The following is a 27114-nucleotide window of genomic DNA, read 5'->3' on the forward strand; positions in this document are numbered from 1 at the left end:
TCGGAAAAGCTCAGGTCGACGGCCGTCACAGGTAAGGTTCCCTGTTTTCCTTTCTGTCATACTGTTTTGTATTGGGTATTGCGTCTTTTAGGGACTGTTGTGGTGGTCGTGGGGTTGTGGGATGCGTTGTTGGTGTGGAGTCAAGTCAGATGGTGGTGGTTATAGTGGTGGTCGTGGCTGGTGGTGGTTTCAGTGGTGGTGTTTAGGTGTCGGGTTGGTGGGGCGTTTTTGGGTTGCATTTCAGACATAGGGTAAAGGGGTGGCACCACCGTGGACTCGGGGGAGGTCGAATCGGTGGTGCCACGTGTGTCAGAGTCGCCGTGCGACGGTGGTGTCAGGGGTGGTGGTTGGTAGGCAGGAGGGGTTGTGTCGTGGTGGCTGTCGGGTTAAAAAGGGGGACTGTTCATGGTTTTTGGTGGCGGCTGGGTGTGAACAGGGGGTGTTGGTGGTGGTGGCTCTGACCGCCGGCGTGGGTCGACCACGTTGGTGGTGGTGGGAGGTGACCAGGCCAGACCTGGTGTCAGGCCTGGTGGTCGGCGGTGAGGGTTGGTGGCTGACGGGGAGAGTTGAGGCGGGTTGAAGAGGGGGTGTTTGGAAGTCGGGTGAGATTCTTGGGTTTTGGGGTTTTTTGTTGCGATTTTTATTTTAATGAGTCGGGAATATGTATATTTCCATTATTTGCAATATTAGTTTTGATTATTAAGTTAAATTTAAGTAGCGGTGACGGAATAATGTAATTAAGCTTTTGAGTCGGGATTTTATTTCGGGAAAGTTACTATTTTTAGTAACTTGCTATTTGTGGTAATTGCTATTTTGGGAAACTCCCCATTTTAGGAAACTTTCTATTTTGACTAACTTATATTTTTAGTAATTTCTAAATTGGGAAAGTTTCTACTTATAGTAACTTTTGATTATGGGAACGGGATTAGTAAGAGAATTAATTATGTTATATATAAATGTTTAGGTGGCGAGTTTGGGTGGAGTACTTCGATCTGCAGGTTAGCTTATCACCGCTATTTGAGGTAGGGGAATACACTGGACTTGATATCGTATTATGTGATGGATTATTTGAATCGGTGATTTACATGTTATAATTTGATTGTCTGATTTAATTCCGTTAAGTACTATTGTTGAACTGTTTTATTATATTATATTATTACCTTGGAGTTGGTGGAGGTGGTGATGATGACATTGTGATAAGGCCCAGGCGGGTTCTGCAGGACTTGCCCTGGTGTCCTCACCAAGTGGCGATCGGCTACGGTCGATATTTATAGTCTACCGGGATCGGTATGGGCATGGGTTGTCCGGGTTGTGAGTTGTGATGACGGTGTTGGTGATGGAGGAGTATGTGTTTTATGTTCTTGTTATTGTATTACCTACTCAAACCTTCGTGGGACCCCGTGTATTCGTGTACGCCTGTGATAATCCAATTATTGGGGAGCAGATTGACAGGTATTCAGAGACTGATGGGAGCTGGCTGGGAAGAGAGCTTGGATGACTGACTTAGTGCCTAGCCCACCTTAGTCTTTTTAATAGTTTTATCAGACTTATCTTTTGGTCGTAATTGGAGACTTTGTTTAATTTCAGTTGTAATGTCACTTTAAACATTATAATAAAGTATCGTGTTTCTTTCCTTTGTTATCTACTCCTCGGGTTTTAGAGATGGTAACACCATCATTTATCTGAGGAGTCCTAGTTCAGGTCCTTAAATAAATGGGGGTGTTACAAAGTGGTATCAGAGCGAACGATCCTCAGGCCTAAACCAATGAATCCAATGAATTTAGGAAGAGTCAAATAAAATGAACCCCGGGATAGAACTGTTAGGAGCACATTAAAGGTAAGGGATGAGTAAGGGCCCCCTCACACCGAACCATTGGCCCTCTCAGTTTGACCCGGGTACCTTGAGATCATACGAGAGAAAAGGGTAGAGTAGGAAAGTTGTGTGATATTGAACATGAAAGAACTATCCCATGATGCGAGAATTAGACAAGGTGATATACTGTTGGTATAAGTATAGATGTGTTCAATTGTGATTCAGAGACAAGAATTTGCATAATAAGGAAGTGAGATATTTATGTACATGATGCTTAAGAATTAAGATGGAAGTTATGTCTAGTGATATGCGGTTATGTGATCCCTGAACCATGCTAGCTAGATATGTAGGGTAGAATTGACTAAGTAATTCTAGTGTTGCAGGGAACATCACTAACTCTCTTGATTTTTATAGACATGCCTCCGAGAAGGGATACCGCTAACGACATCCAAGCGGAGTTGGATAGGCTCCGAGCTGAGAATGAGGCCCTAAAGGCCAAACGATTGGATCCGGGAAAGATGAGTACCATTGTGGCAAGGCATAACCCCACAATATTCACTGGAGAAGGGGAACCACGATTCTTTGGGGAATGGTGCCGAGAATTCACCAACTGTTTGAACTGTTAGCATGTCCGAGGAAGAGCTGCAGGGATCAAGTCGCCCACTATCTTAGGGCCACACCGGTGGATCGGTGGACCAGAACAAGGTGGAGATACGAGAGGTTGCTAGGGATCTTGAGACAGGACATGTATCTTGGTTGGAATTCCAAGAGCTTTTGAAGAATGAGTTTATGCCCGAGTTCCAAAAAGCCAAACTAAGGGAGGAGTTTGACACCTTCAAGATGACAAAGATATGACAAAGGGAAACTTATCATCGGAAATTTCGGCGCTTATCCTCATACACCGATGACTTTGGGCGAATGAAGCTATGTGGCTATGAGGTTTGAGCGGGGCTCACTATGGACATCAAGAAGAGGCTCACAACACTCCACCCACTACTGTTCGGGACATTTACTTGAGGGTCTGGTCTTTGAGAGACTCTCGGAATGATCAAGGCCGATAAGAAAGGCAAGGCCGAGAAAAGGAAGTGGAGACCACAAGTGATAATCTTGGGGCAAAGAAGCGAGTTCGAGCGGATATGGTGGGTACTCCACTAACAATGTGCCCCAGGGGGTATGAGAGCTCGAGTGGAGGCGGCCGGGGGCACCGGCGGGAGGTAGTTCTGCGGGGCTTACTTGTTTTGGCTGTGGAAAGACAGGACACAAGAGGTTTGAATGCCGATCATCCGGGGCGAATCGATCCCGTGGATACAGGGCACCTATGTCCGGGTTCGGTGGTTCACGTTCGGTGGGGTCGGGTATAACAGCTTATCGCACACCTATGTCGGCTATGGGGAGGTGCGAGGTGCGGAGCTAGTAATACTACCAAGGAGCTACAACAACTACCGAGAACCGTAATCAGCGAGCCAACAGAGTGGGAGCACCAACTTTCGAAGAGCGCAAATGAAGGGAACAAACAATGGAGCGACTTCTTCAAGTCGAGTGGGGCTAAGTCCGGTGGCAAGCTCTTCGCCATGGGCAAGGAGGCGACTAAGAATGACTCTCATGTGGTGACTTGGTACATTTCTGTTAACTCTAAACCCACTTTTGTGTTGTTTGATTCGAGCTACACATTCCTTTATATCTCGGAACATGCCGAGTCTTAAACCTTAAGTCATATGATAGAATTGTTGATTCGGTAGTGGTACCTTCGGGGGAGTCGGTGTCTTGTGATAGGGTCTACACCGGGGTACCAATTCAGATCGGAGAGGTTGTGTTTCACTGTGACCTTATAGAGTTTCCCTTGGGGGTTTTGAGGTGATTACGGGATGGACTGGTTAGGGAAGTACAAGGCTTTTATCGATTTGCTATCGGAAGAAAATCTCTTTGAGGGGACCTAAGGGAACTAGAGTGTCTTATAAGGGGTATGTGGTCAAGCCAAGAGTCAAATTCATATCCGTTAACACCCTAAAGTCGAGTCTGAGGAAAGGGGACCAATTAATCTTGTGCCAGATGTGGGATAGTGAGTCGGAGACCCCTAAGGTGTCCGAGATTCCAGTGGTGAGGGAGTTCGAGAATGTATTTCCGGAGGACATTCCAGGGTTACCACCGAAAAGAGAAGTGGACTTTTCCATTGATCTCGAAGCCAGAATGGGACCGATTTCTAAACCACCTTACCGTATGGGGCCGAAAGAGATGGAGGAATTGAAGAAGCAGTTGGATGAGCTAGCAGAGAAAGGTTACATACGGCCTAGTGTTTCACCTTGGGGAGCACCAGTGTTGTTTGTCAAGAAGAAAGACGGAAGCTTGAGACTTTGCGTGGATTACCGTGAGTTGAACAATGTGACCATCAAGAACCGTTATCCCTTGCCAAGGATCGATGACTTGTTCGATCAATTGAGTGGAGCCGGAGTTTTCTCTAAGATCGACTTGAGGTCGAGTTATCACCAGTTGAGAATTAAGAACGAGGATATACCTAAGACCGCTTTCAGAACAAGATATGGGCACTATGAGTTCGTGGTCATGCCATTCGGGTTGACTAATGCGCCAGCAGTGTTTATGGACTTGATGAATCGGGTGTTCAGTCCTTACCTGGACAAGTTCGTGGTTGTGTTCATCGATGATATCCTGGTATACTCCAAGAATGAGGAGGAACATGAGGAACATTTGAGGTTAGTCTTGAAAACCTTGGAGGAGAACCGGTTATATGCCAAGTCGAGCAAGTGCGAGTTACGTTGAAGAAAGTTGCTTTTCTGGGCCATGTGATTTCCAAGGAAGGGGTGTCGGTTGATCCTAGCAAGATTGAGGCAGTGACGAGATGGCAGAGTCCTAAGAATGTGGGTGAGATCCGAAGCTTCTTGGGGCTAGCAGGTTATTACCGAAGGTTTGTCAAGGACTTCTCAAAGATCGCCAAGCCATTGACGTCCTTAATGCGGAAGGAGAACAGGTTTGTTTGGGATGAGAGTTGTGAGGAGGCGTTTCTAACCCTCAAAGAACGACTCACTACAGCTCCTATCCTTGCACTACCAGATGGGAATGATAATTTCGAGGTGTATACTGATGCTTCCAAGAAGGGTCTGGGGTGCGTATTGATGCAAAACGGGAAGGTAATCGCTTACGCTTCTCGACAGTTGAAGACCTATGAGGAGAATTACCCTACTCATGATCTAGAGTTGGGGGCTGTGGTGTTTGCGCTCAAACTATGGCGACACTATCTTTATGGGGCTACCTTCAAAGTGTTTTCCGATCACAAGAGCTTAAAGTACATCTACACACAGAAGGAGTTGAACATGAGACAGAGGAGATGGATTGAATTGATTGGCGACTATGACATGGAGATACTTTATCATGAAGGGAAAGCGAATGTCGTAGCCGATGCCTTAAGCAGGAAATCCATCCATGCTTTGAACAGTGCTAGATCTAGAGTGAGGATGCATAATGAGCTGCAGGGGATGGGAATCCACGTGATTCGGCAAGGAGAGACTCTTGGGGACTTGACCGTTGAGCCGGAGTTATATGAGGAGATCAGAGAGCTACAGAAAACCGATGCTAGAATTCGAAGTGGCGCAAGACGGTGAAAGGCAGAAGCGGGGTTGATTCCAGGTTTGTTATCCATGCTGATGGTAGTCTCGAGGTTTGGGGGACGGTGGTGTGTTCCGATAATGATGAGTCAAGAGGAAGATTCTTACTGAGGCACATGCCACGCCATACTCGGTTCATCCTGGGGGAGATAAGTTGTACAAGGACCTCAAGAAGACCTTTTGGTGGCCGAATATGAAGAGGGAAGTTGCTGAGTTCGTAGCTCGATGCTTGACATGCCAGAGAGTGAAGGGTGAACATAAGAGACCGCAAGGGAAGGTTCAACCACTAGATGTGCCAGAGTGGAAGTGGGAAAGCATTTCCATGGATTTCATTGTTGGGTTGCCTCGAACTCAGAAAGGTAACAATATGATTTGGGTGATCGTGGATAGGCTAACCAAGTCGGCTCACTTTATCCCCATGAAGGATACTTGGAGTAAAGTTGAGTTGGCCAAGGCTTATGTTCGATATGTGGTGAAGCTGCATGGTGTACCCAAGGACATCATTTCCGATAGAGACTCCGGGTTTCTATCCAAATTCTGCAAGAGTTACAGATCACTAATGGGTACTCGATTAAAGATGAGCACCGCTTTTCATCCAAATACGAGATGGTCGGGACAAAGGACTATTCGGACACTCGAGGACATGTTGAGGGCTTGTGTTTTGGAGTTCGGCGGGTCTTGGGAGGATAGACTGGGTTGATTGAGTTTTCATACAACAACGCTTACCACGCTAGTATTGGGATGGCTCCATTTGAGGCTCTGTATGGCAGGAAGTGTAGGAGTCCAGTGTGTTGGGATGATCGAGCTGATGCGGTAGTTTTGGGACCAGAGATGATTCAAGAGATGGTTGAACAGTGCGGATCATTCGGCGGAAGATGAGAGGCTGCCCGGACCGGCAAAGAGCTATCTTGACGCTAGGAGAAGCGACATTTCTTTCCAGGTGGGGGAGAAAGTACTTCTTAGAGTGTCCCCGATGAAGGGGGTGATGAGATTCGGGAAGCGGGGAAAGTTGAGCCAGAAGTTTATTGGGCCATATGAGATCCTGGATAGAGTTGGAGAAGTGGCATATCGGCTAGCCCTACCACCAGGCTTTAGCCAGGGTACATAATGTCTTCCATGTTTCTCGATTGCGGAGATACTTGAGTGACCCTTCGCATATTTTGAGCCATGATGTGGTCGAGGTGGACGAGCAGTTGACTTACATCGAGACGCCTAAGGAGATCTTGGACAGGAAGGTTAGAAAGACCAGGCACGGAGAGACGGCTTTAGTGAAAGTGTTGTGGTCTAATCATAAAGCGCAGGAGGCTACCCGGGAAACCGAGGCCGCGATGAGAGAGAGTTATCCACATCTGTTCACTTGAGGTAAGTTATGGGACGTAACTTTCTTTTTAGGAGGGTAGAATGTAACATTTCGTGTTTATATAGCCTAGTTGTGTGTTTGACCGTGTTAGTTATACGAGATGTCCTTTATATTTTCGCATGACATGTTTGGTATGGGAGCGAACTTCGGGACGAAGTTCTTTTTAAGGGGGGAAGACTGTAATACCCCGTATTTTATTATCGTTTGGGCGAGTTTTATTATTTGATGGTAGCGTAAAGGTAATGGTAAAAGCGTAAGAACATAATTGTGTAATCTATATCGCGAGATGAGTCGGGTTTATAATTGAGTGGCATTTTGGGTCGAGGGGTCATAACCCATTTACCCACTTATTACCCATTTACCCACCTACCATTTTACCTCACCAAACCCTAAAAACAAACCCTAATACACCTTTAAAACCCTATTCCCCTCCCTACCGTCATTTTGACATCACAAACAACAACCCCTTTTTCCTTTCACGTTCAAGCTCTATACACGGCCAAAGAGAGCGGCGCGGTGAGTGTGGAGAGAGTAGGGTCTGCCAGGAGTCCAGGGGAGTCGTTGCTAGGGGTCGAGGGCGGTTGTACTTTGGTCGGAAAAGCTCGGGTCGACGGCCGTCACAGTAAGGTTCCTGTTTTCCTTTACTCATCTTTGTCTTTGTTTTGTATTGGGTATTGCGTCTTTTAGGACCGTTGTGGTGGTCGTGGGGTTGTGGGATGCGTTGTTGGTGTGGAGTCGAGTCAGATGGTGGTGGTTATAGTGGTGGTCGTGGCTGGTGGTGGTTTCGGTGGTGGTGTTTAGGTGTCGGGTTGGTGGGCGTTTTTGGGTTGCATTTCGGACATAGGGTAAAGGGGTGGCACCACCGTGGACTCGGGGGAGGTCGAATCGGTGGTGCCACGTGTGTCGAGCGCCGTGCGACGGTGGTGTCGAGGTGGTGGTTGGTAGGCGGGAGGGGTTGTGTCGTGGTGGTGGTCGGGTTAAAAGGGGGACTGTTCATGGTTTTGGTGGCGGCCGGGTGTGAACAGGGGGTGTTGGTGGTGGTGGCTCGACCGCCGCGGCGTGGGTCGACCACGTTGGTGGTGGTGGGAGGTGACCAGGCCAGACACTGTGTCGAGCCCGGTGGTCGGCGATGAGGGTTGGTGGGCGACGGGGAGAGTTGAGGCGGGTTGAAGAGGGGGTGTTTGGAAGTCGGGTGAGATTCTTGGGTTTTGGGGTTTTTTGTTGCGATTTTTATTTTAATGAGTCGGGAATATGTATATTTCCATTATTTGCAATATTAGTTTTGATTATTAAGTTAAATTTAAGTAGCGGTGACGGAATAATGTAATTAAGCTTTTGAGTCGGGATTTTATTTCGGGAAAGTTACTATTTTTAGTAACTTGCTATTTGTGGTAATTGCTATTTTGGGAAACTCCCCATTTTAGGAAACTTTCTATTTTGAGTAACTTATATTTTTAGTAATTTCTAAATTGGGAAAGTTTCTACTTATAGTAACTTTTGATTATGGGAACGGGATTAGTAAGAGAATTAATTATGTTATATATAAATGTTTAGGTGGCGAGTTTCGGGTGGAGTACTTCTGATCTGCAGTTAGCTTATCACCGCTATTTGAGGTAGGGGAATACACTGGACTTGATATCGTATTATGTGACTGGATTGACTGAATCGGTGATTTACATGTTATAATTTGATTGTCTGATTTAATTCCGTTAAGTACTATTGTTGAACTGTTTTATTATATTATTACCTTGGAGTTGGTGGAGGTGGTGATGATGACATTGTGATAAGGCCCAGGCGGGTTCTGCAGGACTTGCCCTGGTGTCCTCAGCTGCGAGCTGGCAGATCGGCTACGGTCGATATTTATAGTCTACCGGGGATCGGTATGGCTGGGTTGTCCGGGTTGTGAGTTGTGATGACGGTGTTGGTGATGGAGGAGTATGTGTTTTATGTTACTGTTATTGTATTACCTACTCAGCTTCGTGGCTGACCCCGTGTATTCGTGTACGCCTGTGATGATCCAATTATTGGGGAGCAGATTGACAGGTATTCAGAGACTGATGGGAGCTGGCTGGGAAGAGAGCTTGGATGACTGACTTAGTGCCTAGCCCACCTTAGTCTTTTTAATAGTTTTATCAGACTTATCTTTTGGTCGTAATTGGAGACTTTGTTTAATTTCAGTTGTAATGTCACTTTAAACATTATAATAAAGTACTGTGTTTCTTTCCTTTGTTATCTACTGCCTCGGGTTTCCGAGATGGTAACACCATCATTTATCTGAGGAGTCCTAGTTCAGGTCCTTAAATAAATGGGGGTGTTACACATGAATACATACAAGTATAGCCAGTCATGCCAGATCACTCAAATTATTACCTTTTTGAATACCATTCAATTAGATTAGCGTACTCAACATGCATTACAGAACATTCAAATGACAACTTTATGATAATCACACCATACCACGTCTTGTGAGGTCAAAACCTCACACAAACATTTATATATCACAGACCCGTAATCACATCCAACCAGTCAATCCTGATCACGTAAGTTACCACTCAACCATGGTTACCTGTCGCCCGAGTTTAACTCGCATGCCCCTCATCACATTCTTCCATTCGCATAACCCTCACCTTCTGTCACACGTAACTATACAGCTAACACTCACTAGGAGAAACCGCCTCCTAAGACTATGTCTTATACTTCCTCACAACTATACCTATCAATTCAATCTCTACAAATCAGCCTCTTTAGAATTGCCATCTTTCCTATTTATCATTAACCTTAACCACTAGAGACAACTCCTCCACACAACTACCGTTCGTACATCAACTTCTTACACTCATCTCTAAACATCACCGTTTCTTCCCTATCTTTGGTTACCATCCCCAATAACGAGCATCAAATCCATCAACCAAAATTACCTCAACATAATTCCCAATACTATTCTTAATTGTATCATCATTTAACTCTCCACCAAAATCTCATATCCTGCAGATATTCTACCAACTTCTTACTTTCCTTAATTCCTCAAAACTCAAGACTAATCATGTTATTCCGAAACTCCTATATAACCATTAATTCAATTCCTCATGATAGTATCATGCATCTTGACGATTCCTTACTTTTATATCACACAACCCCGGTGAACATTTTCTTAGTTTTACTCCCCGTTTTTTTTTTTTTACACTCGACTAAAACAATTAACCATTCAACTCCTTATTACTTCTTCCTAACTCTTTAGTGCTCCGATCACTTTCTCATTGTTCCACAATTCCAATCCCGTTATTTCTTATCGATATTATCTCACTCTTCCTTACCATAAAATGTTCTCTTATTATGCCATTAATCACCCTTGCCACTGATCCATAAAAATCAACGTTTAATAATCAAACAATTTCATCTCCCTTTTTACATCTCTAGAAATCAAAATTCTTTTATACCGTTAATTACCCAAGGAAATCACACATTAGTTTCGTCTCTCGATAACACAAATTTCCAAACTCAGTCACTGTCTACAAATCCACGTCGCGACATGTCTCCATTAAGTTCACTATAAACCACTCTTCTCAATTCCTCTAAAACGACCTTTCATTACATATATTCCTACTCAACACTATTTCTAACCATATCCTTCCATAATTCGTTATACATCTCAGGTTGCTACTATCCACATCCTTTCTTTCAATTTTTTTCATTATCACGTTCCTTAAACTTACATCACTCTTTGCCCACATTCACTTACTCTTACATTACTCAACACACAATCATATCACTCATCCCGTCTCATAAAACATGCTCTATGCCTCAATTAAGCCATACCAATCTCCTTTTTCTTTTTCCACTATCTATCACAACACATAGAACTCATGTCCTCCCACCGAACTCCTACTCACCACAAAGCCACTCACTACACCATAAGATTGGGTAACTTACGCATCAGGATCAACATACATGTAAAACAATGCATAAAGAAGTAAAATAACATCTTTGAATTAAACATAATATGCAACGAAGTCAAAAGATAAGCATATGACCCAAAACAGGGTCACTAGATCGAGTCTGAGCCACTCGATCGAGTAAGGGACTTACTCGATCGAGTAGGTGAAGGTCAGAAGCACGTAAAACAAATCACCAGTGCTACTCGATCGAGTAACTGAGGTACTCGATCGAGTGCCCCCTACTCGATCGAGTGCCAAGGCTACTCGATCGAGTACCCTACGCACTTCTCGCATTGCCCGGTTTTCAGAAACAGTCATAACTCACTCATTTCTTGGTCGATTTGGGCGTGTGACCTATCGTTAGAATCGTAAAAGGACAAACTATCACCTCTAATTGGATTCACATCAAAATAATTTATGCATCTCAAGTTATAACAGTTTAAAGACAACCTCTTTATAAACGAAAACACAACTATTGATTTTTACTTCCCAAACGACTTAAACAACAACAAGGTAGACAAAACGACTCAGTACTCATAAAACCAGTATTGCTAATCTCATGTTACCATCTTCAAAAATCGAGCAACAACATCCATCATGCACATATATTATTTAACTCATTAGTCATGTACTAACCGCATACTTTAAATTTTATAACTTTTCGTAACACAAAACATTCTCATACATTACAAATCCTATTTCCATGTTACTAATACAACAACATTACAAATACACTTCGTCACCTAAACATATTCATAATCACAAAATTCATATTCTCATGCAATTGCTACTCCATCTTTTCCAATCAATTCATCCATTTCCAACACATTACTCATCATTCTCATACACTTTTCTAACAATTCTAACCAACATTGTAAACCAACTATCATGCAACATGCTTTCAATCAACAACATACGAAATCACATCATCACCATCTTTTCTACACATTCCCCATTCTCCACATACATACATCCACTGATTCATGCCACACATCACTATATAGATACACAATTCACAAGATAAACACATAGCGATCCCGACTCATATCCCATGGTGACCGGTTCAAAATTGTAGGGCGAGTTCGCGACTTTAGGACGTCTCCCAAGTCTTTGCATTAGCTCCTACAACCTTTACCCCGGGTTCATTTTAATTGATTCCCTATATTCATTGGGTTCATTGGTTACAGGTTTCAGGATCGTCGCTCTGATACCATTTGTAACACCCCCATACTCCAAGTGCCTTACCAGGACCACTCAGGTATAAGGATGCCACCATCTCGGTTACCCGAGGCATGATACTCATAAGACAATAACGAAACAACTTTAAAAGTAAATAAAGTTTAAAGTGATTACATAGCAATACCAAACGATAAAAAGAAATACAAGATCCTCGGACGGTCTCTTCGCTAAAATTATCAAAGCTATAAAACATCGTCGACACGGAAGACTTCTAACCGCCACGTGATGACTCATCCCGGCTATCCCATACGCATCACATCATACCGCTCAATAACTCGCTCACCACCCCGAATGGATCACCACGATTTTAAAACATTTAAACGGGGGTCGACTAATCACACAATTCCAATGTATATATCAACAATAAGACATACGATACCTTAGTCATCACGCACACACACAACCACACCAATTCCAATCCTCTCAATCACCGACCGTCCACCGGACCCACCACCGCGATGGGGGACCGCAGCCGTACCCACCAAATCCCCGCTCCTCATAATGAGCGATAACCCTGTCCATTAATGTGCACATCCCTTCTGTGGCGGGTTCCACAGAAGGCGAAACTAGGGCGTGAAGCCACTCCCGCAAGTGACCCCACTCAGCCGAGGCCACGCCTCACGAACCATAGACAACGATCACAACCACAATCACAATACAATTACTATATCAAACAACCAAACACAACACATCAACCAATATCCCATTATGGGACTAATACTGAGTAGGAAATCCTACCTGGAACAGCAACACAATCAGACGGTCTCAACAGCTGTATTAAAATTCCTCTTCTACGAATCCTCTTCCTAGCATATAATCACATAATCACTAATTACACAAAACTACCACAAATCCCCAATTCCCAAAATTAGGGTTTAACGAAACTTAATTAAATATAACAAATTCGATACATAGATCTTACCCTCGACGCAAGGATCACAAAGATGCAAAGAACGATGAAATCTGACATCTCTAGCTCCGGGATTTGTCAACAACACGGATGAATGCGAAGAACGTAACTTGAATCTCCCTTTTAATGTTATTAGGTTTGTAAAAGTGTATTATGAAAGTGACGGAAAGATTTATATATTAATCCGTGTTATTAACAAAACCCGTCGAATTATCACCCGCTAACCGAGCTACTCGATCGAGTAGCTAAGGTACTCGATCGAGTGCCCCCTTACTCGATCGAGTATCCTAGTTACTCGATCGAGTACCCAACAGGTCAGAAACTATTTTAAAACGCAACTCACCCTTACTCGACAGAGTAAGGCCTACTCGATAGAGTACCCAAAGACTCATAAATACGGAGTATTACAATAATAACCTCATGAATATCATCCCCTTACCATATCACGGAATAACATATATCATGAATGCATACAAGTATAACCAGTCACGCCAGATCACTCAAATTATTACCTTTTTGAATATCATTCAATTAGATTAGCGTACCCAACATGCATTACAGAACATTCAAATACAACTTCATAATAATCACACCATACCACTTCTTGTGAGGTCAAAACCTCAGACAAACATTTATATATATCACAGACCCGTAATCGCATCCAACTAGTCAGTCCTGATCACGTAAGTTACCACTCAACAAAGGTTACATGTCGCCCGAGTTTAACTCATATGCCCCTCATAACATATTCCCCCATTCGCACAACTATCACTTCCTGCCAAGTATCGCCTCATCTAACCACATCTTATACCCTCTCACAATCATACACAACAATCAGCTCCCTACCAAATCAACCTCTTTAGAATTGCTACCTTTCTAATATACCAGCACTCTTAACCATTAGTCACAAACCATAACACTACCACTGTCCGGACATCAGACCTCTTACACTCATCTCTAAACATCACGGTTTATTCCCTATCTTTGGTTAACATTCCAAATAACGAACATTAAATCCACCAACAAAATTTACCTCAACATTCTTCCCAACACTATCCTTAACCGTATCGTCATCTAACTCTCCACCAATATCTCATATCGTGCAGATACTCTATCAATCTCTTACTCCCTTAATTCCTCAAAACCCACGAATAATCATGTTGTCCCGAGACTCCTACGTAACCGTTAACTCAAATCCCCATGATAGTATCATACATCTTGACGATTCCTTACTTTTATATCACATAACTCCGGTCAACATTTTCCTAGTTTTACTCCCCTCATTCTTTTCTTTTACTCTCGACAAAATCAATTAACCATAAAACTCCTTATTACTTCTTCCTAACTCTTTAGTGTTCCGGTTACTTTCTCATTGCTCCAAGACTCACATCTCATTATTTTATATCGATATCATCTCACTCTTTCTTACCATGGATCTTCTCTTATTATGCTATCACTCACACTTGCCACTAATCTATCCATAAAATCAACGTTCACTGTTCAAACAATTGCATCTCCTTCGTACATCTCTAGAAATCAAAATTTATTTCATACCGTTAAATGCCCAAAAAAATCACACGTAGTTTCACCACTTAATAAACCAAATCTTCCAAACTCACTCACTGTCTACAAATCCACCTCGCAACATGTCTCCATAAAGTTCACTATATACCACTATTCTCACCCCTTTTAAAACGAACTTTCACCACATATATTCTTGACCCACACGCCTCCTAACCATCTCCTTCCATAACTCTTTACACATCTCAAGTTGCCACTATCCACATCCTTACTCTCAATCCTTTCATTCTCACGTTCCTTAGACTCATATCATCCCTTGCCCATATTCACTTACTGTTACGTTACTCAACACACAATTATATCACTCATCTCATTTCATCTCAGAAAACATGCTCTATGTCTCAATTAAGCCATAACGATCTTCCATTTTCTTTTTCCACTATCTATCACAACCACATATAACTCATGTCCTCCCACCGAACTCATACTCACCACAGGTGCCACTCACTACACCACAAGATTGGGTAACTTACGCGTCAAGACCAACGTACATGTAAAAAAATGCATAAAGAAGCAAAATGACACCTTTGAATTACACATGATATGCAACGAATTCAAAAGATAAGCATATGACCCGAATCATGGGTCACTAGATCGAGTACTGGCCACTCGATCGAGTAAGGGACTTACTCGATCGAGTAGGTGAAGGTCAGAAGCACGTAAAACAAATCACCAGGGCTACTCGATCGAGTAACTAACGTACTCGATCGAGTGCCGCCTACTCGATCGAGTACCAAGGCTACTCGATCGAGTACCCTACGCAATTCTCAACACTGTCCAGTTTTCGTAAAACGGTCATAACTCACTCATTTCTTGGTCGTTTTGGGCGTGTGACCTATCTTTAGAACCGTAAAAGAACAAGCTATCACCTCCAATTGGAATCACATTTAAATCATTTATACATCTCAAGTTATACAGTTTAAAGACAACCTCTTTATAATCGAAAAAAACACAACTACTTGATTTTACTTCCAAACAACTTAAACGACAACAAGGTAAGCAAAAAAAAACCCCAATACTCATAAAACCAGTAATCCCAATCACATGTTACTATTTTCGAAAGTAAAGCAACAACATTCATCATGCAAATAATTTATTTAACTTGCCAATCATGACTTACCCACATACACTTTTCGTAAACAAAACATACTCATACATTACAAATCCTATTTCCGTGTTACTAACGCAACAATATTACAAATACACTTCGTCACCTAAACATATTCATAATCACAAAATTCATATTCTCATGCGATTGTCACTCCATCTTTTCCAATCAATTCATCCATTTCCACCACATTCTTCATACAACATATACATATGAACAATAGTAAACATGTATAAGAAATCATTATATAAAATTACACAAACAAAGTTATGTATAATCATATTACATATGAACTACTTCCTTTTTCCACCACATTACTCATCATTCTCATACACTTTTCTAACAATTCCAACCAACATTGTAAACCAACTATCATGCAACATGCTTTCAATCAACAACATACGAAATCACATCATCACCATCTTTTCTACACAGTCCCCATTATCCACATACGTACATCCACTGATTCATGCCACACATCACTATATAGATGCACAATTCACAAGATAAACACATAGCGATCCCAACTTATATCCCATGGTGACCGGTTCAAAATTATAGGGCGAGTTTGCGACTTTAGGACGTCTCCCAATTCTTTGCATTAGCTTCTACAACTTCTACCCCGGGTTCATTTTAATTGACTCCCTATATTCATTAGGTTCATTGGTTACAGTTTTCAGGATCGTCGCTCTGATACCATTTTGTAACACCCCCATACTCCAAGTGCCTTACCAGGACCACTTAAGGCATGGAAGTACTACCATCTCGGTTTCCCGAGGCAATGATAATCATAAGACAATAATGAAACATACTTAAAAGTAAATAATGTTTAAAGTGATTACATAACAACTCCAAAACTGATAAAAGAAATACAAGATTCTCAGACGGTCTACTGCTAAAACTATCAAAGCTATAAAACATAGTCTGACACAGCATAAGACTTCTAACTGCCACGTGATGACTCATCCCAGCTATCCCATACGCGTCATATCATACATGCTCAATAATCGCCACCACCCCGAATGGATCACCACATTTTTAAAACATTTAAACGGGTCAAGACTAATCACACAATTTATATAATCCAACAACACAACAAACAACACAACTCAAACGGTCACACACACAATCACACCCACTCCAATCAATCTCCGTCACCGATCGTCCACTGGACCACCCCCAGGGGGGGACCGCACCGTACCCACCAAATCCCCGCTCATCATACCGAGCGATAACTCTGTCCCATTAATGTGCACATCCCCTTCCGTGGCGGGTTCCATGGAGGGCGAAACTAGGGCGTGAAACCACTCCCGCAAGTGACTCCACTCAGCCGAGAATGTATCTCGAGAACCAGAGACAAACAATCAGCAATCACAATACAACATCAATAACCGTCTGAATCAATCAACAATCACTAACTATAGCACAATCACCACACACTATGTAATTACTACTGAGTAGGGAAACCCTACCTGAAACAGCAACACAATCAGACGGTCTCAACAGCTGTATCAACAATCCTCTTCTACGAATCCTCCTCCTAACATATAATCACATAATTACTAACAATCACAATGTTGAGTTTATGGATTCAAGTACCTAAGAGGGGGAGGGTGTGAATTAGGTACTATTTAAAAAATTTAACTTAAACTTTATTGAATTAAAGTAAGTTGTTTGATGATATGAGAGAGAAGAATACTTCGAATAATATAGAGAAATTAAACGAGTTTTAAAATGAACATTTGCTGAAGTATGAAGGTAACAATTGTTCTGACTGTAGCTATTTGTCTCAGTTTATGAAGTACAGACTGCAGACCAAATGTGACAGTATGTGGAACTGTTACTTCAAAAGTTAAGCAAAGCATGTAACACCCCCTCATACCAGGGTGCCTTACCAGGACCACCCTACCATGAGAGTGTGTTACCATCTCGGTTGCCCGAGGTTAGTACATATCAAAAGCGTCCAAACTGAGCACATTTATTAAAGTAATGTAAAAAGTAAAGTTTACAATATCCGAAACCAAATACTGTTTAATGAACTACAACTTCAAAGTCTTAATAACAAAAGAAAACTCGCTAAGAACTCAGACAGTGATGCTAAGACTCGTGATGGCGATTCTCCCAAGATAATCCCCAAGCTCTCACTAGCAAAACCTGTCAAGCCTGCTCACCATCCCCGAATGGATCACCGTAGATTACACAAACAACAACGGGGTCAGTGTTATGCAACAACAAGACAAACAAATGCAATACTCGTCTGATCATCGTCAACTCCCAATCACCCTGTCTCACATAGTAACCGACTACACACTAAAGTGTGTAGCCCTGCCAGATTACCCATCGCAACAGGTAATCCTCGCCGCCAGTGGGTGACCGCAGCCGATCCCACCTAGTCCAGCTCCTCAACGAGCGACAATAATCCCTGTCCCTTAATGTGCACATCCCCTCCCGTGGCGGGTTCCACGGAGGGCGAACTAGGGTGTGAAGCCACTCCCGCAAGTGACTCCACCACAATCACAATCACATGACATTACCGTCATCTCAATCCCCTCACACCAACACCACACAACAATCTCCATATTACGATGATCAATAGACAACGATAAATACAATAATATGTCATGTAAAGCACAAAGAATCGAGTAGGGAAACCCTACCTTAGCAATCACAAAGAGTAAGCAACACGGACAATCAAAAAGGCTCCTCTACGAAGTCTTCTCCTATACAAAGATCATACAACACAATTACACTTTGAACAATTCCCAACATCCCCTTCCATATAAATGTATAGCAACCCGAAACGATGCAATAATTACAAAGATGTACTTACCAACAAGTCAACAAGAACCTTTACGCAAGAATCACCGCAAATTATCGACACAAAGATGCTACGAAATGCTCAAAAGGGATGATTAGGGAATGATTTGGGTAGGATTAGGGTAACGTAGCAATGATAACGCTGTGAAATATGATATTAGAAACTGACGCGGAATATAAAAATACCCTAATCATTCCTTAATCAAACCGTCGAAATATAACTTCGCCAAACCGGACACTCGGTCGAGTGTAAGGACACTCGGCCGAGTGACCTACACTCGGTCGAGTATTCACTATACTCGGCCGAGTGTTCTTCGGCAGAACCGAAATAACACGCATTCAGAGCACTACTCGGCCGAGTAGGCTCTACTCGGTCGAGTAGGCTCCAAAGGAAATCCGTAGTGTTACAATCTTTCCCCTAAAAAGAACTTCGTCCCAAGTTCACACCCTACTATCAAAAGCACAACACCACGACACAAGACTCTAACAATTACATGAGACAACTCCAAGGAACTATACACACATCACAACAAGTTACCCCAAACGCATCTCCCGACTCGAATCAAACAAAGCAAAGAAAACACAAAACACTATCGCGACCATCTCCTACCCCCCTAAAAAGACAACGGTTACGTCCCCGTAACCAAACATACCTGATCAAAAAGGTTAGGAAAGCGGTCTCGCATAGCCTCCTCGGGTTCCCATGTTGCTTCCTCCACATTATGATTAGACCAAAGGACCTTGAGTAAGACCGTCTCACCATTCCGGGTCTTACGAACTTTGCGATCAAGAATCTCCTTAGGAATCTCGGCATAGGACAAGGATTCATCAAGTTCGATGTTCTCCATCTCGAGGATGTGCGACGGGTCACTCACATATTTCCGGAGTTGAGACACATGAAAAACATTGTGAACTCTATCCAAAGCTGGTGGTAAAGCTAACCTGTAGGCTACCTCGCCAACACGGTCCAGAATTTCATAAGGACCTATAAACTTTTGGCTTAGCTTACCCTTTTTCCCAAACCTCATAACACCTCGCATAGGTGACACTTTCAAAAGCACCTTGTCACCTACCGCGAACTCAATGTCCCTGCGGTGTAAGTCGGCGTAGCTCTTTTGACGATCTTGAGCTGCTCTCATCTTTTGGCGAATCAATTGGATTTGCTCAACCATATCTTGAACCAGTTGTGGCCCTAAAACCACCGTCTCGGAACTATCATCCCAACAAACTGGACTTCGGCATTTCCGGCCATACAAAGCTTCAAATGGTGCCATCCCAATACTTGTATGATAACTATTATTGTATGAAAACTCGATCAAATCAAGTCTGTCTTCCCAACTGCCTCCAAAGTCCATAACACATGCCCTTAGCATGTCTTCTAAGGTCTTGATGGTCCGTTACTGCCCGACCATCGGTTGCCGGGTGAAAAGTCGTACTCATCTTCAATGTTGTACCCATCAACTCTTGCAGTTCTTGCCAAAACTTTGATATGAACCTCGCATCACGATCGGAAACAATATCTTTCGAATGCCATGTAACCGAACCACATGCTTTCAGAACCCAAAGCCACCGCATCTTAGACCAGGTATCTTTCATTGGAACAAAATGGGCTGACTTGGTTAACCGATCAACAATCACCCAAATCATGTTGTTACCTTCTTGTGACCTAGGTAACCCCACAATAAAGTCCATAGAGATCGACTCCCATTTCCACTCGGCACCGTCAGGGACCGAATCTTACCTTGAGGTCTCCTTTGTTCACCTTTGACTCTTTGGCAAGTCAAACATCTAGCCACAAACTCAGCTACATCCCTCTTCATGTTCGGCCACCAAAAAGTCTTCTTAAGGTCTCTCGTAAAGCTTATCACCACCCGGTGAACTGAATAAGGAGTGCAATGAGCCTCGACAAGATCATTCTCCTTAACTCGCATCGTCAGAACACACCATCTCCCATCAAAACGAACACTCCCATCGGGATGTATAGAGAACCCGGAAGTCGCTCCACTTTCTACCGTTGACTTCCACTCCTGGATCTTAGGATCAAGCTCTTGCTTACTTTTGATGTTTTCATACAACTCTGGCTCGATCGTCAAATCCCCGATGGTATTCCCCTCTCGAATCATAAAGATCCCCAACCTAGACATCTCATCTCTCAACTTCAGCAAGGACATAGGCTGTGCATATAGCGAATGAACGCTCTTCCTACTCAAAGCATCTGCGACAACATTAGCTTTACCCTCGTGATAGATGATCTCCATATCATAATCTCCAATCAGCTCCATCCACCGCCTCTGTCGCATGTTAAGCTCCTTCTGAGTGTAGATATACTTTAGACTCTTAAAAGTTGCGCCGTAAAGGTAGTGCCTCCAAATCTTAAGTGCGAACACAACTGCACCCAGCTCCAAATCATGAGTAGGGTAGTTCTCCTCATATTGCTTCAGCTGCCTCGAAGCATAGGCTATCACTCTTCCTCCCTGCATCAAGACACAACCCAAACCGTTCTTTGAAGCGTCGGTATAGACCTCAAAGTTCTCACAACCCTCTGGCAAGGCTAGGATAGGAGCTGTGGTCAAACGTTCTTTTAAGGTCTCAAACGCTGCTTTCACAACTCTCATCCCAAACAAATCTGACTTCTTTCCTCATCAAGGATGTCATAGGCCGTGCTATGGTAGAGAAATCCTTCACAAATCTCCGGTAGTAGCCGGCAAGGCCTAAGAAACTCCGAATCTCAGCAACATTCTTCGGCGATTCCCACTTGGTAACGGCCTCAATCTTACTAGGATCCACAGATACCCCCTTCTTGGATATTACATGGCCTAGAAAAGCCACTTCCTCTAACCAGAACTCACATTTGGATAACTTGGCATAGAGCTGATTTGCTCTCAAGGTCTGCAAAACTATCCTCAAGTGCTCTTCGTGCTCTTCTTTAGTCTTGGAATAAACCAGGATATCGTCGATGAAAACAACCACAAACTTATCCAAAAACGGTGTGAAGATCCGGTTCATCAAATCCATAAAAGTGCCGCCGGCGCATTAGTCAACCCAAAAGGCATCACTACATACTCGTAGTGACCATAGCGAGATCGGAACGCTGTTTTTTAGGAATATCTTCGTTTGCTATCCTCGATTGATGATACCCGACCTCGCATCAATCTTAGAGAATACACCAGCTCCACTTAGCTGATCGAACAAATCATCAATCCTCGGCAACGGATACTTGTTCTTCACAGTAACCCGATTGAGCTCTCTGTAGTCAATGCACAATCTCATACTCCCATCTTTCTTCTTTACAAAAAGAACTCGGAGCTCCCCACGGTGACACGCTAGGCCCGATATAACCCTTGTCTAACAACTCATGTAATCGCTTCTTCAACTCAACCAACTCTTTAGGTGCCATACGATAAGGTGCTTTAGATATAGGACCCGTTCCCGGCTTAAGCTCCACGCAGAAATCGACATCCCTCTTGGGAGGCAAACTCGGTATTTCCTCAGGAAATACATCTTCAAATTCTTTCACCATAGAAATCTCAGAAGTTGTCGGCGGCTCTACTCGGTGATCTCTCACATGACAAAGGATTAAGGGACACTTTTTCCTTAAACATGACTTTAAAGTCATAACCGCTATAAACCTACACTTAGGCTTTACCACAAACCCTCTATAGGACACCTTAACACCCTTAGGACTCTTTAAAGACACTCTCTTCTGTCTACAATCTATCCTGGCATCATACCTACCTAGCCAATCCATCCCAACGATCACCTCAAACCCATCCTTAGGAAACTCTAACAAGTTTACTGGTAAATCTACCCCTCCAATCACCATGGATATACCCTTATATAACTTGAGACACGACACGACTCCCCAAGGTATGAACACATCATCTTTTACAACCTCAAACTTACCCAAACCCATAGACACAAAGATGACTTTTAGACACAAAAGAATGTGTAGCCCCGAAATCAAACAAAACAAAGGACGGTACATTATTAACAAGAAAGGTACCCTGGAACTACATGAGCATCATCATGTGCTTCCCGCTATCCATCATGAAGAGCTTTCCACTATTCTTCTGTCCTCCACCCCCGAATCAAGCATTGGAGGTACTATGCTTAGCTGCCGAATCCTGGGTGACACCGTTATTCGACGCCGATAAGATCCACCACCACCGCGGTTGTAACCGCCCGGTTACCCCCGTCCACCTCTTTGCCCCATGAACCTTCCGGTCGGCTACTAGCAAAACTCTGAGTCGGCCCCTGAGAGAAATTTCCTGATCGAGCTCCTGAACCATTGCCGGGCTTGTAGCTCGTGCATTCCCGCCTTTTGTGGCCTATACCACCACAGTTGAAGCATGTAAGGTTGGTGTTATCACTTACAGCCCGACCTCCATTCTTTCCCCAGCCACGAGAACCTCCAGAGAAACCCACTCCACTAGAGAAAGCTTTAGCATGGTTGAAATTCCCTTTCTTGTTGGTTGGCTGATTGTTGTTCCCACTATCAGCCTTCCTCTTTTCTGTAGCAGTCCTCTCCTCGATCTCCCTTGAGAGATCCACCATTCTCTCACTTGACCCGCTCTCGCATACACTTCCTTGAGGTCGTAGCAACCCCACCGGCATACGACTCACGATCTTAGCAGACAAACCCCTCTCAAATCGGAGAGCCAAACCTCTCTGTCCGAGCTGCAAATCTTCCACATAACGAGATAGCTCCATAAACCGATGATAGTAATCGGTGATGTCATCTCCTCGGACATAGTGAAAGATTCAAAGTCGGATCTCATCTTGTGTCGGATATGCTCCGACAAACTGCTCCCCTCATAGCACTCTTCAACCTGCACCACGGAATGGCCCCTTCCTCTTGGTAGTAAGCTCTAGCATCGTCCTTGACATTCTGCCACCAAACCGCAGCTTCTCCTCTTAGGTAGTACACTACCTGCTCAACAATCATATCCTCGGGGCACTTAACCATTTCCATGAGAGCTTCAATCTCACGGTGCCACTTCTCGAACAGCTTTGGTTCACCTACCCCGTCATATGTGGGAGGGTGGAAACGAGCAATGTTGATGCTAAGCTAGGTTGCATCCATCGTCTTCTCGTTTCCTTTTCCCACATTTTTGAGAGCTTCAAGGAGAGCCTCTTGTTGCTCAATCATGCGAGCAATCTCATCAATAGACATCTCCGAAGCTTGGATCTGTAAGGAGTTCTTTTGGGCGGCATTTTGAGCTGATAAGAATGAAAGAAACGTAAACACATGCTCAAAATATAATACTCTTCCGCCATAAGAACACTCGGCCGAGTATACAACATACTCGGTCGAGTATAGAGCACTCGGTCGAGTATCCTCTCGTATACTCGGTCGAGTGTCGACTCCAGAGACAAACATCAAAACACAAAAAGAAGCACTCGGTCGAGTGTAGCAACACTCGGCCGAGTGGACCATACTCGGTCGAGTATACCCCCATACTCGGTCGAGTTATCATAAACAGATAGCGATGGCTACTTTCTGCACAAACAACACTCGGTCGAGTTCTTGTCGCTCGGCCGAGTACTCCATACTCGGCCGAGTGCCTCACCTGGCTCGGCCGAGTAACACTATAAACAGGTTAGCAGTTTACGATTCCTCTATCATGCTCACTATTCTCATAACAATACGTAAGGAAGCAAAAGCCATGTTATAAACATATCAACATGCAATGCATATATCAAAATTTTAATGCCACATTGTAAACATATCAGCATACTATTCATGCTTATTCGATTTCTAACATAACAATCATTTACAATCCATCTCTTCTATCATTTCTCCCTTCATCACCTTCACCACTTTAACACATATATATATTCAACTATCAACTTTTACTAGCCTTCATCATCACATACATGTACATGCAAAACCTACTCTCACCACTTTTCCCCATGTTACCGATTTGAGTTAGTGAGGGCCAAGTTGCGACTCCGGGACGTCTCCCGAGTCTTTGCGGTAGCTCCAGACAACTCTCCCCGGGTTCATTTTATTTAGACTCCCTAGGTTCATTAATTCATTTTGTTTAGGTGCCGGAATCTTCGGCTCTGATACCACTTTGTAACACCCCCTCATACCAGGGTGCCTTACCAGGACCACCCTACCATGAGAGTGTGTTACCATCTCGGTTGCCCGAGGTTAGTACATATCAAAAGCGTCCAAACTGAGCACATTTATTAAAGTAATGTAAAAAGTAAAGTTTACAATATCCGAAACCAAATACTGTTTAATGAACTACAACTTCAAAGTCTTAATAACAAAAGAAAACTCGCTAAGAACTCAGACAGTGATGCTAAGACTCGTGATGGCGATTCTCCCAAGATAATCCCCAAGCTCTCACTAGCAAAACCTATCAAGCCTGCTCACCATCCCCGAATGGATCACCGCAGATTACACAAACAACAACGGGGTCAGTGTTATGCAACAACAAGACAAACAAATGCAATACTCGTCTGATCATCGTCAACTCCCAATCACCCTGTCTCACATAGTAACCGACTACACACTAAAGTGTGTAGCCCTGCCAGATTACCCATCGCAATAGGTAATCCTCGCCGCCAGTGGGTGACCGCAGCCGATCCCACCTAGTCCAGCTCCTCAACGAGCGACAATAATCCCTGTCCCTTAATGTGCACATCCCCTCCCGTGGCGGGTTCCACGGAGGGCGAACTAGGGTGTGAAGCCACTCCCGCAAGTGACTCCACCACAATCACAATCACATGACATTATCACATCTCAATCCCCTCACACCAACATTGCCACAACAATCTCCATATTACGATGATCAATAGACAACGATAAATACAATAATATGTCATGTAAAGCACAGCACTGAGTAGGGAAACCCTACCTTAGCAATCACAGCAGTAAGCAACACGGACAATCAAAAAGGCTCCTCTACGAAGTCTTCTCCTATACAAAGATCATACAACACAATTACACTTTGAACAATTCCCAACATCCCCTTCCATATAAATGTATAGCAACCCAAAACGATGCAATAATTACAAAGATGTACTTACCAACAGTGCAACAAGAACCTTTACGCAAGAATCACCGCAAATTATCGACACAAAGATGCTACGAAATGCTCAAAAGGGATGATTAGGGAATGATTTGGGTAGGATTAGGGTAACGTAGCAATGATAACGCTGTGAAATATGATATTAGAAACTGACGCGGAATATAAAAATACCCTAATCATTCCTTAATCAAACCGTCGAAATATAACTTCGCCAAACCGGACACTCGGTCGAGTGTAAGGACACTCGGCCGAGTGACCTACACTCGGTCGAGTATTCACTATACTCGGCCGAGTGTTCTTCGGCAGAACCGAAATAACACGCATTCAGAGCACTACTCGGCCGAGTAGGCTCTACTCGGTCGAGTAGGCTCCAAAGGAAATCCGTAGTGTTATAAAGCAAATGCAAACGGAATAAAGAGCAGCGGAATAAAACAAATAAAATCAAACACGATATTTTTGAATTGGTTCGACAAGAACTCAAGTGCCTACGTCCAATCTACTTTTTATTGATTAATTTTAGTGATCTACTCCGACTACTAAAAAACCCGTGCAATAAAAAGACCAACAACCTACTCCGGTTGTGACACAAGTTCAAGAACTACTCCGTCCTAGAACAAGGTAACTCGCAACCTACTCCGGTTGCCAAAGAGTTAAAGGACTACTCCGTCCTAGACTCTACAACTCACAACCTACTCCGGTTGCCACAAGAGTTAAAGGACTACTCCGTCCTAGAACTCAACACTCTAACTTAGAACGTTTACAAGGATCAAGTTTCCACGGACTGATTCTTTAACAAGAATTGATATGGACAACTTACAAGATCAAACGGTTCATAAGTGAGAGCGTTTAATACTTAAAGCAACCGTCACTGTGATTGTAACACTTGAAGACTTTGAAAGCTTTGCAAAATATCAAAAGGATTTGAAAACTTGAAAATAATTTTGCAAACTCTACACTCTAACTAGAATATTTTCAAACCAAGTTTCCTTAGACTGATTATTAAAAAGAATTGAGAAGGACAACTTATTGGTACAAACGATTTCTAGATGAGAGGGTAGAACACTGTGAAGTAACAGTGATTTCGACTGTCGTAATTGAAGACTTAGAAGATTTTTTGCAAAGAAAATTTCGTGTTCTTTAAAAACTAATTTTGCAAAAATACTTTGATTTCTCTGAAAAGTCTTGCTTTCAATGTGAAGAGAAGGGTTCCTTTTATAGAGGAGGCACGCAAGAGGAGGCACGCAAGAGGAGGCAAGCTAGGGTTTGTGAGTCAAAGGTCTTCACATGTGATGAAGACCAACACTTCCCCAAACTTGCACAAAAGAAGGTTCTTTTATTGAGAGGCAAAAGAAGAAAATAAGGTTTGTAATTATCCAAAAGAAGCCTTTGATTTTTCAGAAAACAAAGAGTGGAAAACAAGTCACAAGATGACAAGCTTTCACAAAAATGGCAAAAAGGCATTCCTTCTTTTACAAAAGACCAAGGAGTCAAATTGGCACAAAGAGGAAACAATTTGAATTGATAATTAGCTAAACCTTTTTCCTTTTTCTAGAAACCCAAATCTTTAGAGAAGAAATCTGAAAGTTGTTAATTAAATCCAAGCCATTTAAAAAGGATAAAAAGGGAGTTTCGAAAGGAGATTGACTTCAAGTGTTACGGACCATGGTGACAGTCCGGGCTACTGTTACTTG

The sequence above is a fragment of the Silene latifolia genome, chromosome 10 (genome assembly GCF_048544455.1).
Source record: "Silene latifolia isolate original U9 population chromosome 10, ASM4854445v1, whole genome shotgun sequence".
NCBI lineage: Eukaryota > Viridiplantae > Streptophyta > Magnoliopsida > Caryophyllales > Caryophyllaceae > Silene > Silene latifolia.